At 41.9% G+C, this 18,424-nt stretch overlaps 1 long non-coding RNA gene across 1 annotated transcript; it reads left to right on the forward strand.

The window, feature by feature from the left end:
• Nucleotides 1–329: 329 nt before the first annotated feature.
• Nucleotides 330–18,067, forward strand: LOC141983920 (uncharacterized). Its single transcript, XR_012638577.1, has 3 exons — nt 330–405; nt 17,068–17,117; nt 17,693–18,067. It is a non-coding gene; the product is annotated as an uncharacterized LOC141983920 (long non-coding RNA).
• The last annotated feature ends 357 nt before the right edge of the window (nt 18,068–18,424 follow it).

The following is an 18,424-nucleotide window of genomic DNA, read 5'->3' on the forward strand; positions in this document are numbered from 1 at the left end:
TTTAGCTTTCTTTCACTGGGCTGAGTTTGACCAATATACGATGATGATGAAATTTAGAGCTTTTTAACATGTCAGTGTATAGTGATCGTACAATGTTTTGCCTCTTCTTATATAAAATAAGGAAGGTGAATTTTTCTCTTTTTGGATGATATTCATACTTGATCATCCAGAAATGTTGTGGTATGAATGGAGCATACCATTCCACGTGTCAGCACCAGTGCTTTGAACGCCTGACCTGATTGGTTAGGAGGCTGGACAATGGAGGAGGAGGTACTCGCCTCTCCATCTCCCCAGAACCTGGTTGGCTAGAGAGCTGGCAGCAAATCACACCCCTGCTCCCTACAATGGAAGATTGGATTGACGCTCTACAAGAGGCTGCATGCTGGGGAGCATATACTTCTGCAGGTATACGGTGGGCCTAAACCCTGAGCTCTTGCTCTGGGAGACAGGCCCAGGGGAACAGCCTGAGTGTGTGACTACTAGGTAATTACACTGTACTTAGGAAAAAGAAAAGGAGGACTTGTGGCACCTTAGAGATTAACAAATTTATTTGAGCATAAGCTTTCGTGAGCTACAGCTCACTTCATCGGATGCATTCAGTGGAAAATACAGTGGGGAGATTTATATACATAGAGAACATGAAACAATGGGTGTTACCATACACACTGTAAGGAGAGTGATCACTTAAGGTTGCCAACTTTCTAGTCACTAAAAACTGAACACCCTAGCCCTGCCCCTTCCCCGAGGCTCCGCCCCTTGCTCACTACATTTTCCCTCCCTTGGTGGCTTGCTCTCCCACACCCTCACTTATTTTCACTGGCCTGGGCAGGGGATTGGGTTGCAGGAAGGGGTGAGGGCTCTAACTGGGCATGTAGGCTCTGGGGTGGGGCCAGAAATGAGGGGTTCAGGGTGTAGGAGCGGGCTCCGGACTGGGGCAGGAGTTGGGGTGCAGGAGGGGGTGAGGGCTCCGGGCTGAGGGTGCTGGCTCTGGGGTGGGGCCAGGTATGAGGGGTTTGGGGTGCAGGAAGGGGCTCCAGGCAGGCGGGTGGGGCTGAGGGATTTGGAGTGTGGGAGGGGGTCACGGGTTCAGGCAGGGGGTTGGGGTGCAGGAGGGGTTGAGGGTTCTGGGGTGGGCTAGGGATGAGGGGGTTGGGGTGCAGGAAGGGGCTCTGTGTTGGGGGGCTCAAAGCTGGGGCAGGGGGTTGGGGCTAGGGATTGGAGTGCGGGCTTACCTTGGGTGACTCCCAGTCAGTGGCGCAGCAGGGGGGCTAAGGCAGGCTGCCTGCCTGTCCTGACACCACGCTGCACATGATCCGGAACCAGCCAGCAGGTTGGCTCCAGGTCCTATGCAGGGTCAGGGAGGGAGGGCAGGAAGCTCTACATGCTGGTCTCACCTGCAGGCACCACCCCCCCAGCTCCCATTGGCCGGGAACTCAAGGCGGGGGTGGCGTGTGGGGCCCAATGCCCCCCCACCTAGAACCCAGACCTGCTGTCTGCTTCCAGGGCACAGTGCAGTGGCCCAGGACAGGTAGGGACTAGTCTGCCTTAGCGCTGCAGCACCGCCGACTGGACCTTTAATGGCCCGGTCGGCGGTGCTGATCGGAGCCGACAGAGTCCCTTTTTGACCAGGTGTTCTGGACGAAAACTGGACACCTGGTCACCCTAACTGCACTGCACAGCATCAACCACTTCCGAAAGGGAAGGAGATGCACTAATCTGGGTCTGAGAAGGCAGGGGTGGTTTGGATCTTTTCTCATTGATGGACCTTTTGTTTTTAAGCATCTTGAATTTATTTCATTGTACTCTTATTAGCGGCTCTTTTAAATGACATTGCAGTTCTTCTGCCCCTGCTGATAAAGGTGTTGGAAGATTGCCTTGTGTTGGAGTGATGCCTGGGTCAATTTCTGCCTCCCCAAAGGTTGTAGGAGGATTGTCCACCCTCATGCAAGGGTGCAGAATTTGGAAATATACCTGTCTCTGGGAGGTAAAACCCTACCACATATGGAAAAACTTAAAATAGCAGTCAAAGGAATAAAATGCAAATTAATAATATCCCAGGAGCGCGAGGGCAGCTATAAAACAGAGGCCATAGTCCTTTAGTTTTTACTTTTATAAAAGGGAAAACTTTTTTTGGAAAGTAATGACTACTGGATCAGCACTAGAGTTTGTAGAACCAAAATAGTTCATAGGTTCCTAGTACAAAGAAAAGGAGGACTTGTGGCACCTTAGAGACTAACCAATTTATTTGAGCATGAGCTTTCGTGAGCTACAGCTCACTTCATCGGATGCATACGTAGCTCACGAAAGCTCATGCTCAAATAAATTGGTTAGTCTCTAAGGTGCCACAAGTCCTCCTTTTCTTTTTGCGAATACAGACTAACACGGCTGTTACTCTGAAACCGTTCCTAGTACACACACTGTTATTATGAGCAACTAATGTACCCTTTTTGAAGTAGCAGTGACAAAGGAATGCACCTCTGGGTTGGCAGGGTACATGGTGGGAATGGAAGAAACTCACAAGCGGGATATTGGGTTTGAGAAATCTAGCTGGTGGACATGCTGAGGCACTAGCTTGGAGCAATAAGGACACACCACTGTAAATACATCCAATGTAATCCTGAGTCATCTTTGCTCCTGGCAGTCAGGGTGAATGGGGCCCTTTTTTTGTTGCAAGCCAACACTGTTAGGCATGTATGTGTGTGCCACTTTTGGTTTAGAGAGATTTAACTTTTTAAAAATGGAAAATAAATTCTCAATAGAGTTGTCAGTTTTCACTAGCAGAGAATTTGGCCTTATGTCTCTCGTACACAGGGCACAGCAGTCAAGCAATACCCAGGAGGAATGCAGCAGAAATATTAATGAGCTCAAGGCTCTGAGTCAATACAAGCTTTTCAGTCAACCAACTCAGCTGATACAGTAATGTGTATAATTTAGTTTTTCACAACAAGACACCATGTCCGAAGGAAGGGCTATGTCTTGCCACAATTCCCTCACTGTTAGAACCACAATAGCAGGAGTTGGAGAGCAGCAGATGTTTTTTTGGATATATGAGGAGATCACTATCGCCCTCTGCCCTGTAAAAACACCCCTGTTATTAGCAACATTGCTACCAGACTTTATACTCTGTGAAGAAAGCAGCAGCTGCTTCTGTGAAGCATGGGTAGCATTTAGTTCCAACACTGCCTATACTGTATACAGTGCAGTGACTGATAAAACTGAGAGTGCTATTATCTGATGTGTACCGTTCGATGTCTGTGTATGTCTCTTCCTCACTGATGCTCCTCCCTCTGTCTCCACATTAATGGTACTGCAGGAGCAGAAAGTGGGAGAGTCTGATGACCCATTCTCTCTGCTTCTTCTCTGCTCTGAGCAAGAGCACGCACTAATGAAAGATACTGGGACAGATAGAAACGTGTTCTCTTTGTGTGCATAAGCATTTTTCCTCCGGCATGAGCGCTTTTTCAAGCACCAGCACCTGCACATGCAGTCGGTCCCTTCTGTCCATTGTATATGCAGGGAGTTGTGAGAATTAGTAAACTGTGTGTTTAAATCTCGAGCAGGTAGCAAAGCCGTAGGGGGCTGGAAAAGTTCTAGAAAGAAGCTCTCTATTAAAGCAGAGAGCATAAGTGAGTGTGGCTTTAGAGTAATACAATCCTAGGTCAGATGGAACTATTGGTATGGTGTCGCCACCCTTACTTCTGTGCTGCTGCTGCTGGCAGTGGTGCTGCCTTCAGAGCTGGGTGCTGGACCAGCAGCCATCGCTCTCTGGCTGCCCAGTCAGTGCTTAATTTGTGCCAGGACTGAGCCCTGGCACCTTTTTCATTACAAATTAAGCGCTGACTGGCAGGCCGCACAGGAAGCCTTGGTGGGTAACAGTTGGCCCACGGACCGCCTATTGAGTGTCACTGCCATAGTGATGTTTAAATACAACCAGCTGGCTGCTTGGAATGCTTTCAGTTTTGGAAATTTCTCTCTAAATTCTACCTGTAACCTTGAGCTCTGGTCTAGCATGTGCACTCCTGAAGTACTAGCAGCTGAATCATTTTAAATTGATATTTGATAATATCTGCCTTGTTTAATATCCTAATAACCAATAACCATACCGTGACAGAAGTGGAGCTGCTTTGTAGTGATTATGAGTAGTGTGTGTTGATTTGGTTATGGGGGTATTTACTCTCTGGTTTAGTTTAATAGGAGGCAGTCAGGAAAAACAAGCAGGGAGGGAAACAATGGCTCAAGATAAGCCATCCCTCAGGAAACACTTGAAAGTTTTTAAGAGACACCACCAGTATGGGAGAAGGCCTGTGAACACAGGAGATTAAAAGAATGGTGGCAGGTTTAAAAAGGAGCATTCTCTCAAAACAAGGGGGAGTTTGTAGGAACCAGGCTGAGACACCCAACCATGGCAGTTGTCTGAAGAAGTTAGGTCTGTCTAGGTTCCATCAGGGGAGGTAAGCATTTAGGTAAGATGGACATGCACATAGACATTTTGTTTTAAGATCCTTTTCCCCTGAATGTTTTTTTCCACTTTTAAAATGAACAAAACTTTGTTCTTTAAGAAGGCTGGCTGGTCAACTGGTCACAGACTCCCAAAGGGATGAACTCTAAGTGCCAGAACTCAGTGAGACCTTCAGGGTATGGAACAGTTGAGACACAGCGTGCTGTAGAGCAAAGGCCTCGTTAGAGTGGGAAAATGAAAGAATTCCACCCTGAATTTGGTAAAAACACAAGGCCTGATTCCTGAGAAGGTGCACTCAGAAGCAGCTAGACCTGTAACTGTGACACATGCTGTTTGGCTAGTCTTGTTTTGATTTGCTCACCTTCATTACATCGCCATCAGTCTGTACAGGGGTCCTTGTATAAGTGGTAGAAGCATCTCAGCTATTGGTGGACCACAGAAGAATGATACTGTGACCTAGACTCTGAGCAGAATGCAGACACATTTCTTTGGCTGGTTGGGGGATGTAGTGAAGGTGTCATTAAGCCTCTGCATGCTAATGACTCATCTACTTTGCTGAAAATACGGTAAATTTGATTGGGGGTATGAAGTTCTAACAAAAATGTCGAGGGGATGGCACAAAGTGAGGGGAGTAGGCAGATCTAGTGAGTCTTAAATTGGATACGTCTTTGTTCTTTGGAGCCAGGTTGTTCTATAACAGGTCGTGGGCCTGTCTCCCCCGCCCAGGAAGGAGTAATCATATCCGTGTTTTCAAGGCTTTTTTTCAGGGCACAATTTATTCTTTGAACAATAAAGCAGTTCAACATGAGTTCCACATATAAACCTGGTCTTTCTCCTGACTTGGGGTCTTCTGCTGGGGCCCAAATGCTTTCCTCTTGAATTTATTACCCCTACTCCAGGGCTGGCTGGCCGGCCTGTCACAGTAGCCAACTTCCCTCCTGCAGTTTTCCTTTCTAACTGAGCCACTTGCTAACTTTTATAATCACTTGATTAATGTCAGCTAATCAGTCACAGGTGAGGGTTGGCCCAACTCTTCTTCAAAGAACGGCTGCCCTGTGACATAGCCTTTAAGATGATATCTATAATTCAGGAAAAGCCATCATTTCATTCCATATCTAAGTATGCCCCCTTCACAGTACCATTTTCAAATAAGAGACAGGTTATCTTTATATCAGTTCTACCCGTATATACTCTTCCTTTGTTTGGATATGTGCCTCAGACATTGCATTTCAGGTCACACTGTAGCAAGAGCATACTGGTAATGCATTGTTGAGTTATGTTTTATTTTTTCAGACATAATCTGGAAACAAAATGGAGGTTTTTCTGCGTCATTCTGTGGGCTTCAAATAGAGTAAAATGATTATCTTAAATACACCATGAGGAAAGAAAACAAACTTAGCAGAGATTCTACCATGAGGTTTACTTCAACAATTATATTTGACAAGTGAAAAGATACTGGGCCAAATTCTGCTCTCAGTTGAAATAGTGTAAACACAAACTAACTCCATCAATGTCAGTAGAGTTACTCTAGATTTACACTCCTGTAACTGAGTTGAGAATTAGGTTCAATTTATTAACTAAACTTCTTCCTTTCTGAGTTGCTGAAGATGGCATTATGGAAGTGGTTCTCAACCCAGACTGTGACAACTCAGTTTTCTGTGTTGTTTTTTTTTAAAAGTTTTGACAGAAAATATTTGATCAGCCCTGTTGAAATTCTCTATTTACCTACAAAATAGCTACAGATTGGGCAGCAGCACTGCAAACATCTCTACAGGCTGAGATGGTTACCTCAAATTTTATACCCATTCATTCTTTGCTGAAACTTCCTACAAGTGTGTGTCCAGTGTTGTTGTAACTCTGTCGGTTCCAGGATATTAGAGAGACAAGGTGGTTGAGGTAATATCTTTTATTGCACCAACTTCTATTGGTGAGTGACAAGCTTTCAAACTACACAGCACTCTTCCTCATGTCTGGAAAAGGTACTCAGAGTGTCACAGCTAAATACAAGACCGAACAGATAGGGTGTATGTCAATGCTAATTGTGGTGGTGATATGGATATTTGTGATATGGATATCTGTCTACTCTAAACTGAAATTTGGATACCAACTAAATATTTGTAGGTCACTAAACAGCCATCAGTTCTCAGTCACTGAGGTCTTCTATTTTACTGTATATTACATTTAGGATTAAACAAATCGGTAAATATACATAAAGGAAAAGTGGACTGCGAAATCATAGTCAGGCCATTGCTGTGACATAATTGCCATGAGCTATTATATTTTTGCTATCCCTGGTACCGTGTGTGATTATGATGGCCAAACTTGCTGGTCTAGTGGAATGAATGATCCAATGTCTGTATGAAATTGGGACTTGGCTGAAGTTCAGTTCAGGCAACAATGAAGAATGTGGATTGGTTGGGGGAAGAACTGGTAAAACCTAGTAAGAATGGTATCGATACTCTGACTCTGGGATTGGGATTGCTGTTTCATATGTCAGTTTTCAGGTGAGAGGTCTTGTTAGGTCCTTGGCTATTGCTAGATGCTTAGGTTCCATCAATGTCTGAGGGCTTTATTTCCATCAATGTCTGAGGGCTCTATTTCCATCAGTGCCTTGCAAGAAAAATGTAACCATCTCTTTCTGATTGTGGTCTGTTTTGAGAACACTTGGGGAAGACTGCAAATGTGTCCTAATTAAGTAGGGTTTCACACTAGGAGCACAGAACACCGATGCTGCGTGATCTACACTGGCCGCCTGTTGTCTTCCAAGTCTCATTCAAGGGACTGATTGTAATCTAGGAGTCCCTAAAATGGTTTGGTACCTAATATCTGAGAGGTGACATGGTACCTGATACCTCTACTACTGTGACTAGTGGATGCGCTTGAATATAAGCCCCTGCTGGTTAAAATAGGAGGCTTCTGACAGGGTATCTCGGGGTCCCTGGCCTCCGGAACTAATTTCCTCCCCTTGCGCTGCCGGAGCCCAAATGCGTTAACTTGGTGGATACTTCTCACCATAATCAGACAGATAATCAGAACAAACAAATAAGCCCCCTCCCTTTTCCCTGCCCCTCAACCCACAAGATAATGTAATTCAACCCAAACAGCCTCCTATTGTTAGGAAGGGAGAGGAGCTGGAGACTCTGTCAAGTTCATTAGTGACTGGGCCATGCAGTTCTAAGTTACCTGGGAAGCGCTTGGATACTATGGTAAATGAAAACACAAAATTCTGCAAAGCTCCTCTATTTCTTTGGCATTTGTGGAGAGACTGGGCTCAGGGGTTAGGATTGGTTAGATGTTATAGTTATTGTGGGGATGTTATTGTGTTGGGTAAAAATTGTTTGGAGTTCAATATAGGCAGTTCATTATATATTGATTTCATTTTTAAGTCCTGTAAGGAATCCCTCTCTCTCCCATCCAAACAGAGGATAAATAATTTGATATAAATTTTAAAAACATTAAACACCACTACTAGTCCTGCTGCAGTACACATCAGCAAGACTATAGACTGGGAGAGGCTAGGATATGTGGATCCCTGTTCTGCTCCTGAGTTGATCATATCTCCTTTCTCAAAGCTTAAGTTGAGTTCACACATTGCATGGCATATTATGTTTCTGGTGTTTTGATTCTCCTATGTAAGGATAATCTATTTACCCCCCTCCCTCTCATCATATATATTTAGTTCCTAGGAATATTACAATATAATTGCAGTTGATTCATGAAGTAAAGATGTGTGGCCATAATTTCACTTCCCTGGAGAGGACTGGTCAGAACTATGGGTGGTATGAGTGGTATTTCTTGCTAAACTGCATGTTTTATCATCAGACCAGATAAAGTAATATTGCTATCCAGGGAGCAAAAGTTAGGGCTTGTAGGTGCTAAGAGTTCAAAATGTGGTTATTGCTACCATGATTTATCTGTAATTGTAAATATTTGATTGCTTTTTTCATCTCTTTTTAACTGCTCATTTTGTATTGTAGAATAATGGAAACTACTTTGGACAAGTACTTTGTTCAGTAATTTCCTTTCTGGGTAGTCTTTCATGGACAGTTGACTTTTGCGTTGGCTTAAAAAGATCTTTGAATTTTTTATTGGTAGCTAAACTATTCCATCTCCTTGGATCCTGTTATTTTGCCAATGCTGCATCAACATTGACGGTCTGGCGAAAGCCTGTCAAATGAAGGCTTCCCGGCTGCTGAATTTAGACAGTGTTTGAAATGCCATCCTGCATCTCTGGCATGGAACTCTACAGGGAGTTATGCAAAAACTTTTTCATTTCTCTCCTGCTGCTCTGCCATAGACGAAAGCGATGTTGTAGTAAATACATCTGCACTATGTGTTATGCCTGTAAACAGGACCTACATTTTGGAAATATTTATTGAGGTAGTTTGATAAACTGTGGGTATCATTGAATCCTTAAAAAGAAAGGGAGTACTTGTAGCACCTTAGAGTCTAACCAATTTATTAGTCTCTAAGGTGCCACAAGTACTCCCTTTCTTTTTGCGAATACAGACTAACACGGCTGTTACTCCGAAACCTGTCATTGAATCCTTAGGTAATTTCCCAGCCTCACACTTGAACCATTATTGTGAACAAACTACAGCAGATTTAGCAGAAGCATTTGTGCTTAATACCCAAGTTCTCTTGCTCCAGACACTATTCGTTTTTTCTTGGTGTCTCAACATCCTCATTTAAGTTAGTATCTTACAACAAGGATAGTCACATTTAATCTTTTACTGGGAGCCAGGGTGGTGTTTTAACAGTCATTCAATATGTATAACTGTATCTCAAAATTAACTTATGTTTGATGGTTATGAATTTTCCTTAATGTTGTTTAAACATTTTTTCTTCTTTTTAATGTCCTCAGTACCAGCTGGGCAGGAAAATTATGGGGGGTGAGTGGGGATTTAGGATTTCCTATTAAAAAAACTCCTAGATCATACATTGATTCTAGAATTATGTAAATCTACAGCTCAAAGTTCACTTCTTGTAGTGTTTGGTTAAGGACCTAATGTGATAAAACAGTAAAGAGAACACTGCAAGTACATCACACCCAATTATAACCATTATAAAAGATCCTTTTTATATGATATGTTGTAGGTCCTTTCTCTAAAATCACACTTACAATATGGTCTAGGTAACATCACAGAAAAGTATCTTATGGAGTCTTTATGTACTGTCGTCATGTTTTACACTGGTGCAAATCAACTTTTTTAAGTAGAGTTACTTCTGATTTACAATGGTTTAGCTGAGAACAGAATCAGCCCCAAAGACTGCAAGTAGAAAAAAGAAAAAGCCAGTAAAGTGCATATAGTAATTAGCATAACAAATGAAAAAGTTTCATACATATAAACAAGGCATAGCATATGCAATGACTATAACTTTTATGAAGAAGTAATCCGAAAGAGCCACTCAAAGTTTATGTTCCCTTATTTATACTTCTTAATTATATTTCATAACAAGGTATGTCACTGTACTGGACATCTGTTCCATACAGACTTAACATTATATCACTATTACTATAAACTCTTGACATCAGAAATGCTGAATTATGAAACTTAAATCGGAGAAAACAAGTTATATTAAGGAAAGAAATCCCAGTTTGTGTCAGGTTTCCTTCAGTCAAGTATTTTGTTTTGGTATTTACCCATTTTGGTCTAAATTTTCCAGTGTTTTTGGGTGCCCAATTTGAGACACCTTAAAGGGCCCTGATTTTCAGAAAATTCTGAGTGCCCACCCTCTGAAAATCAGGTCCATTTAATTGAAGCCATGCAAATTTAGGTCTTTGTGTTTTGGAGAATATTTTAAAAGCCATGTCACACATTTAGTTTGGGATTTTCAAAGGAGCTGAAGAGAATGAGGTGCCCTATTGAAAACCAATAGAGTTTGAACATCTGATTCCTGTAGGCCTCTGTGAGAAAGAGCCCTTAGTCTTTGGGGAAATTGGGAGTGTCAGTTTTCTGACGCCATTTCCTCAAGGGCTTTTAAGTATAGTTCATTCCCATTTTACCAAGAAATACAGTGACATACTGGAGAGAGAGAGAAAAACATGTTGTATCAGTAGCCATATAAGTGTAACTAGGTAACACACATATAATGTATGGCCTCAACCTCCGTTCTGTGGCATGCCATCTCTCCAAAGCCAAGCAGTGCCAGGATTTTAGCTTGTGCTAAGAAGGGTATTGGAAAATATTTTCAACATGGAACAGTGACATAACATGTTAAATATTTATATCATTTAATTTTGTCATCATTTATCTGTTGTATGTTTTAACATTTTATGACTTTAGTATTTCTGAGACACTTGTAACACTAGACTTGGTACCTGCTGTGAATAGGCAATTTATTATTTATTATAATAAATATCTAAGGAAGAGAGGGATCACTTTATTACTGAAGTACAGGACTGGGATTCAAGAAATCTGAGTTCTAATCCCAGCAGTGCCATAGACTCCCTGTATGATCTTTGGCAAGTTTCCTCTAAGTTTTGCCTTTGCTTCCTCAGTGGAAAATAGGACCCTGCTTATGACAGGAATGTTGTGAGACTTAACTCGTCAATGTTTCTAAAGCACTTTGAAACCCTCAGATGGGAAGTGCTACAGAAGTGCAAGTTGTTGCTCCTGTTAACTCTGATTCTGCAAGCTGCTGAACATCTCCTGGGAAATGAGTTGCACCTTCAACTCCCTTTGATGTCCATGAGACCCAAGGTACACAGTACCTCATAGAATTGCATCCACTGTCAGTGATGTCTTTTGGAGAAAAGATTATAGCTTGGCTCCCCTGCTGTGGAGGCAGAAAAGGGTATGTCTACACAGCAAAGAAAAATCCATGGCTGGCCCGTCCCAGGAGAATCGGGCTCGGGCTGTGCTTCATTGCTATGTAGACTTCTGAGCTCAGGCTGGAGCCCGAGCTCTGGGATCCTCCCACCCTGCAGGACTCCAGCTCGGGCTCCAGCACAAACGTAGAAGTCTACACAGCAATGAAACAGCCCCGCAGCCCGAGTCAGCTAGCATGGGCCAGATGCAGGTGCTGTGTAGACATACCCAAAGAGGTCTAAGGTATCTTCTTCCCAATGACTATGCGATAGGGAGCAAGATTTGTTGGTAGATATTTCTAACTATCTCTATTTCCCCCAATAATAGAATCATCTGGGGAGAATAAAGCAGCCTCCTCTTCTTCATCCTTCTTCAATCTTCTTTTTGGGAACGAAGAAGTTAAGAGAAGGAGATTCTGGAATCAGAGAGCCAATAACTGCACTTTCCTGGAGTGCAGTTAATATGATATTAAGATTTCTTCCTGACAGTGATGTGCTTTAGTTGTTCAGCTTAAAAAGAGATGACTAAGGGGGATATGATGGAAGTCTGTAAAAGCATGAATCGTGTGGAGTGAATAGAGAAGTGTTGTTTTTTCCCATCAGCTCCGAAAACTGATTAAATTAATAAGCAGCAGGTTTAAGACAAAAAAGAGGAAGTACCTTTTTCACACAGCGTACAGCTAACCTGTGTAACTCATTACCATGGCATATAGTGATGGCCATAAGTATAACTGGGCTCAAAAGAGAACTGGATAAGTTCATGGAGGATAGGTTCATCGATAGCTAATAGCCAAGATGGTCAGAGATGAATTCCAGGCTTGGGGGGACCCTACACCTCTGAGTACCAGACGCTGGGAGTGGAAGATAGGGTTGGATCCTTACAATTACCCTCTTCTGTACACTCCTGGTGAAGCTCTGGTATAGGCTGCTGTTGGAAACAGGATACTAGGCAAGATGGATCACTGATCCGACCCAATATGGCAGCTCTTATATTCTTATTAAATGGTTTTGTAAATATCCTTTTTATCTGACTTTAAAATTATTTTGTATATTTTATAAAAAGAAAAGGAGTACTTGTGGCACCTTAGAGACTAACCAATTTATTTGAGCATGAGCTTTCGTGAGCTACAGCTACGAAAGCTCATGCTCAAATAAATTGGTTAGTCTCTAAGGTGCCACAAGTACTCCTTTTCTTTTTGCGAATACAGACTAACACGGCTGTTACTCTGAAACCTGTATATTTTATATATTTGGAATTATCCATGTTACTACAAGTTCCACATTAGGTACATTTTTGTAACTGATTTTAACTTAAATAGTATTTCTAATGCACTGTAATAAATATAATTTTTCTGTGGTGTGACACACCTTCCAGTTGATCTGTTTGTAGCTATGGAAAGGAAGGAGTGGGGGTGAGGAGGAGAGAGATTGTTCCGTAGCTATTTGGATGAATTGCTCCTAGAGTGCTGGAGATTTACTGTGCCTTAATCAATGAATAATTATTCTGTACTGATGTCAATAGGATCTGATGAGAAAGGGGTACATGTGGTTCTTTGTCTCTCTTGAGGTTGCAAACACAAACTATAGAACTATTAAGCACGATTTAATTGCTTTGCATCTGAGAGGAGTATCTATAGGAGCATATTCAGCGTCTCTTGCAGCATTGAGAGGAACAGCAAACAAAGCATGTGGTCCAATTAACACTGGCAAAGTGTATCATCATTGAAATTCATATAAAGACTAGCAATAGACCTCTTTAAAGGAGAATTATAAATATATTCACCATGCTTTTGAAGATGAATGCATCTCAGAATAGAATTCCAGATTACTCCCAGTCAGGAGACAGATCTCTTTTAACCTTATTTAGTTTTTTTCAAGCAAGCTGTTTTGCAGATTCCTGTGTCAGAATCTGATTGGTGATCCTTGCTGGTGATTTATAGACTGAGGGATGATTGCTTTGCTTTGCCAAACCTACTAACTAAAAAAACCTTCTTTTGCTAATGATCATAGGTCACCACCTTTTGTTGCCAATCTTCATTATTAATTTCTGGCTTTGGCAGTAGTCCTTTGAAAGCTGCCACTCTGGGCGTCAAGATAGCTGTCACAAGGTGTTTGGATCAGAGTCCCAAAAAGTTTGACTCTTGTCACACACGGAAGGAAAGTGGAAGCTAACACCAACAAATAGCAGAGCTCCATATTACAGCTTTTCACCTCGAAAATTTAGGCTTATATGATAGCTTGAATCTATCTTTGAAAATTTGAAACAAAATAAAAGCTTTAATAATAAAAAAAAATAGACTAGGTTGTCTTGACCATAGCACCAGAGATAAAAATATCAGAATATATCTCATTTGGTGAGGATTGCAATAATTAATTAATTTTTATTTTTGGGAAAATCACTCCAGATGTTCTTGAAGGACAAAATTCAGCAGAACCTGACAGTAAACGATAAGCAAATATTTAATACTAAACTGTATTTGTTTTGTAAGCGTAATCCTTAAATTGTCCGACTCTTAGAAGAAACTTGTGTTTTGTGTTTGTTCAGCACCTACCGCAGTAGGGTCCTTTTCCTGATGTGGCTTCTAGGTTCCACTACAAATATCACAAGAGCTTTCATGCAGCAGAGTGCCCAGACCATATCTATAAACTAAGGAAGAGAAGGAATAGTCTGGAGTGGTATTTCCCCACAAACCTTCCAGTGCAATTCTCTCTTTCGGCTTGTATCACCTCTACTGTTTCTGGAGCAGAACCTGCCAATAATATTGAATGGAGCCCTACTGTATGGTAGTTTTGTGATACTAAGAAACATTCACTGGGACTTTCTATCATGGACATGACTAATTATATATGTGTTGTACAGAAAGTGCTAGGTTAATGCCAACCCATGCTGTATTATTATTTATGGATTTTTGTAATGCTAATAGCCTCTCTACTTAAGAAGACCCACCCATTTAGTTCCCATTTAGAGGAGTCAGGAAAAAGTCAGAAGGAAGATCAAAAATAACCCTCAGCTTTAGCAAATGGAGTGAGAATAAATGAGGTAGAGGACTTTCCTCTTCTTTACTATTAAGCTTCCCAGATGGGAGTTGACCTGCATCAGGAAATAGTGTGTGAGAAATGAAGGAGAGAGGAAGCAAACAAGGGCTGCACTCGTGCAGCCTGCAAATGGTCAAAAAGCTTTAAAGGGGTCACAAGCAGACAGCAGATTGACATTCTTCCCTTCCATTGAAGACTTCTTATCCTATTCATCATTCATTGGGAAGCAGAGGCTTATAGGAAGCCAGTTTTGGGCATCTGCATGTGTATTTTCCGTCATTGGTTCAGCAAGGACACCCATTCTCTGCTTTCATCTTACCAGCCATTGCCTTTCTGGGTGGAGACCCACATCTCTATTTACCTTCTGACCAGTGGTGCTGGAACAATTTTTATAGTGGGGGTGCTGATGATGGAAACTATGTAAACCATACATCTGGTGTTTTTTACTGCTTCTTCAAGCCAGGGGTATGGCAGCACCCCTAGTTTCAGCACCACTGATTCTGACTGCACAGTTCTCTGCCTTCACTGTGAATTTCCAAGCACTGACAGGCAACCAAGGACTCTGACTTGCTTTCTCTTCAGAGCCTGATAAGAGTGATTGTTATAAATTACCACACCGTGCTTTCTGTGCAAGCCTATTTTATTCTGAAGGTAAAAAGCATTAGAGAGAAAACCTATTAAAAACAATAAAAGAACCTTCACACATGCTAATAGGCTTACCAGCATTCACCCCAACCCTTACGTGGATTCTGGCAGGCCCAGTCCTTCCAACCCTACCCTAAGGATTGGGGGCCCACCTTGGACCAGAAGTCCTATCCTTCTCCTGGATCAGAAGGAAAGCATGAGCCAGTTTAAAACCAGGCTATTTATCCAACCCCCCTTTCTTTGCCTTTTGGTCCTGGAGAATCCCGCTGAACTAGTATATGCAAACCTCTCCAGGCAGGTGGCTTCAAAGGGCTTATAATGGAGGAAATACATTAACATCCATCCTCCTCCCTACTAGAAAAGCTACATACAGTGCCACAATAACCCATACACAATTGCATTTTTAAAAAAAATGTACCCCAAAGGAACGAACTCTAATTCAATAAAGTTTGTTAAAGATATTACAGGAAATTGTCAGTCTGTCACAGGGCTCACTGTCCACGTGTGGTCCAAAGGTTAGGGCCGCATATCAGTTCATAATTAAATTAGGTAACAATCCTGACATAGAGAACTGAACCTAAGACTGTGTCACAGTCACAGGTCACAGGAAGAAACATAGCCCGACACAAGCGCCTTTAGCCATACCTAGCATTCAGTTCTGAAAGTTTTGCTGCACCATTTAACTAATCTTTGCTTGATAAATACAGCAAGCTTAAATGATCTGTGAGTGGAGTTTGCACAGTTTTAAATAGTAATGCGAGGGTACACTTCTTCCCTCTGTTTCAGGCTTGACAATATGACTATCATTCCTGACAGCTTGATGTGATGTTAGCTATTCTGTGTCAGATGAGAGTGGCTGATGCCATGGTGCTGTAGTGTTCACGTTTGTTGGAAAATTAGATGGTGATCTTTAAAAAAACAGCTGTTTAAACCTTTGACTGCCTGGCTTTTTCTTTGCTGGTGTGTAATTTGAATGAACAGTAGCCAACATGCCTGAGGTGTTAAGAGGATGATGCATTTCCTGTAGGCATGAATAGTTTTAAATAAAACAGGAACACCTTACTGTCAGTTTGTTGTTTTTCAGATAGATATTTTTTTAAAAAAGGAAACGGAAGCCAATTAGCCCGGAAGTTTAACCTCTTTTAGCTTAGCTTCTTTTATTGGAGCTTTTTGACCTTTTTAAATAAATCATTTTCTTTCTCCTTTCATTGCTCTCCCTCCTCTTTGAATCAGTTCCTAGTGTTTCACATGCTGGGCCCAAGGAGCAGGCTGCTTAAATTCAGGAATGATTTTGAGGGGATGAAGTTTACAAGATTTTGAATTCTTGCCATAAGTCCCTGGCAGACAGCCAAGAAACCTCAGAGGAAGGAGGCTAATGAAGGGAGGGTAGAGAATATCTGGAGAGTGTGGCTGGTAATGCAGTATTCATTTAATTGGGTGCAGGTATCAGTGCAAACTTCTCCATTTTAATTGGAAAAGGGAAGGGGGGGGCTGTTAAGGAGGAAGGGGAAAAATGCATAAAGTTTTCAAGCCGGGAGCCAAAAGAAGGGCTGCTGTATATGGCAGAGAAAGAACTCAATTTAGGGCAATTTGCTCTGCAAGCTGGGCTGCAGTGTCCCCTGGGGATAGGGATGAGGAAGAAAATGAAACCAAAAGAGAACTTGATAAAATCACCTAGCACAGACAATCTCAGTAGAATAGGTTTTACTGAGTTAAATCTGCCCCAATCAATGTGATTCTTTTCATATAAGTTACAAATAAAAAGCCACAAGATTACAATAAAAATCGAGGATATAGTGCTGCTGATGTTGCACATGGGAGTCTTAAGGACTTGTTGTGGAATATAGAGTTTTTTTGAAACCATCATGTTTGGGTTTTTTTGCTTTTCACCCAGCCAGGAGAATAAAACCTTATCTTCCCCCTCCTCCTTAGTCTTTATTATCTTTAATAATAATATCTGGTAATATGTGAACCTCATTGAGCTTTAATTTTCAGTGCACTGCATGTCTGAATGTGTTTTAGTACTGAAATTTGTTAAACCTGAACTCAATCTTGATTTCTTATTGTAATAACTAAAGCATTTTTCTCATGTTCTTTTTGCCTTTGTGCATGACAGAAGAAAGTGAAAACGCAAGGAGCTGCTTTCTGACCCCCACATCTGGACGTGTAAGGATGATTGTGTGTACAGATACTGGATTCACTTTGAAGGCTGTGTTTTGCTATCCTCTAAAATGCATGGATTTCTAACACCAGTGCCTCTGTGAATGCAGATGTTAAATAAGGGTGCACATGAATCCAAAACAAGGAGTAGGACAGTTGTGTGCTTTGTGAGTGTAATTTCCTGAGGGCTACCTGAGTAGTGGAACAAATGCAACATAAACTCTATATGGATAAGGACCCCTTTGGATGCAAAGTTGATGCTAGCTGTGTGTCCTAGGTGGAGAGCTGGTTTTTTTGCCTCTGCCAGTATACAGGATGAAATGGTTACTATAGGGTAATTGATGAAAAGACTCAGGGAAGGGGTATCAGGGTATGTGAGATATGCAACCCAGAGGAAGTGGCTGGAAAAGCAAGGATTTTGGATAAGAAAAGGGAGGGGCATACAACTCAGAGGGAAGTTGCTGAAGAGTAGCTGGAATGCTATGTATGGAGGAGTGGGCTGGACTTCTCAGATGGGAGGGTAGGGGATGGGGCTCTGTTTGTTCTGTTCCTACACTAATTCTCTTCTCCTACATTGGCAGAAGGAGCAGCGTGAGTTATCGGCATGGACAGGTGTATCATTGCTTGTTGGAAGGTGGATAATTCCTGGAATGCTGCTTTTGATTCTTTGTTTGTTGCTGACAATGGGCTCAGAGCTGTAAATGACACACAGATCAAGACAGTCTCTGCCTCAAAGAGTTTACAATCTCAGAGAGAGAGAACACACAAAGAATGGCACACCATTTAGGCAGCTCAGGGAAGGTTATAAGAAACTTTTCTTGTGGTTTTAGTTTTAGTTTCTGTATTTTTTTCTTATTGGTATGAATGTAGAAGCTGGGAGCCACCAAAAGAAACTTTTTCAGATAGCTCTTATATAAGTATTTGGGAGTGGTCCAACTTTGCTGAGCCTAACACACACAATGAGATCCATGATTATCTGACAGCATAACAATGGTTATGTGACTGCTCAACTATAGGTATACATTTCTCATGTGTCCTAGTTTCAGATATCACAGAACTGGGTGACTGATTTATTCATTATTAATTATTATTATTTTATTTGTTATGTATTTTTAACACCATAGTGACAGTGTGTGGGTAGCCAAAGGCTTGACTCACCACTCTGTAGCCTTGGGAAGGGTCCCCACATGGGCCATATTGAATAGATAATTGGTTAAGGACTGGATGATTAACCAGTTAAGATGATGATTCAGCTCATCAGCTGAAGACAGTTAAAAGAGAAACAGGAAGAAGGAGGAGGGGGAGGTTGGAAG

Source organism: Natator depressus, chromosome 3 (genome assembly GCF_965152275.1).
Source record: "Natator depressus isolate rNatDep1 chromosome 3, rNatDep2.hap1, whole genome shotgun sequence".
Lineage (NCBI taxonomy): Eukaryota > Metazoa > Chordata > Testudines > Cheloniidae > Natator > Natator depressus.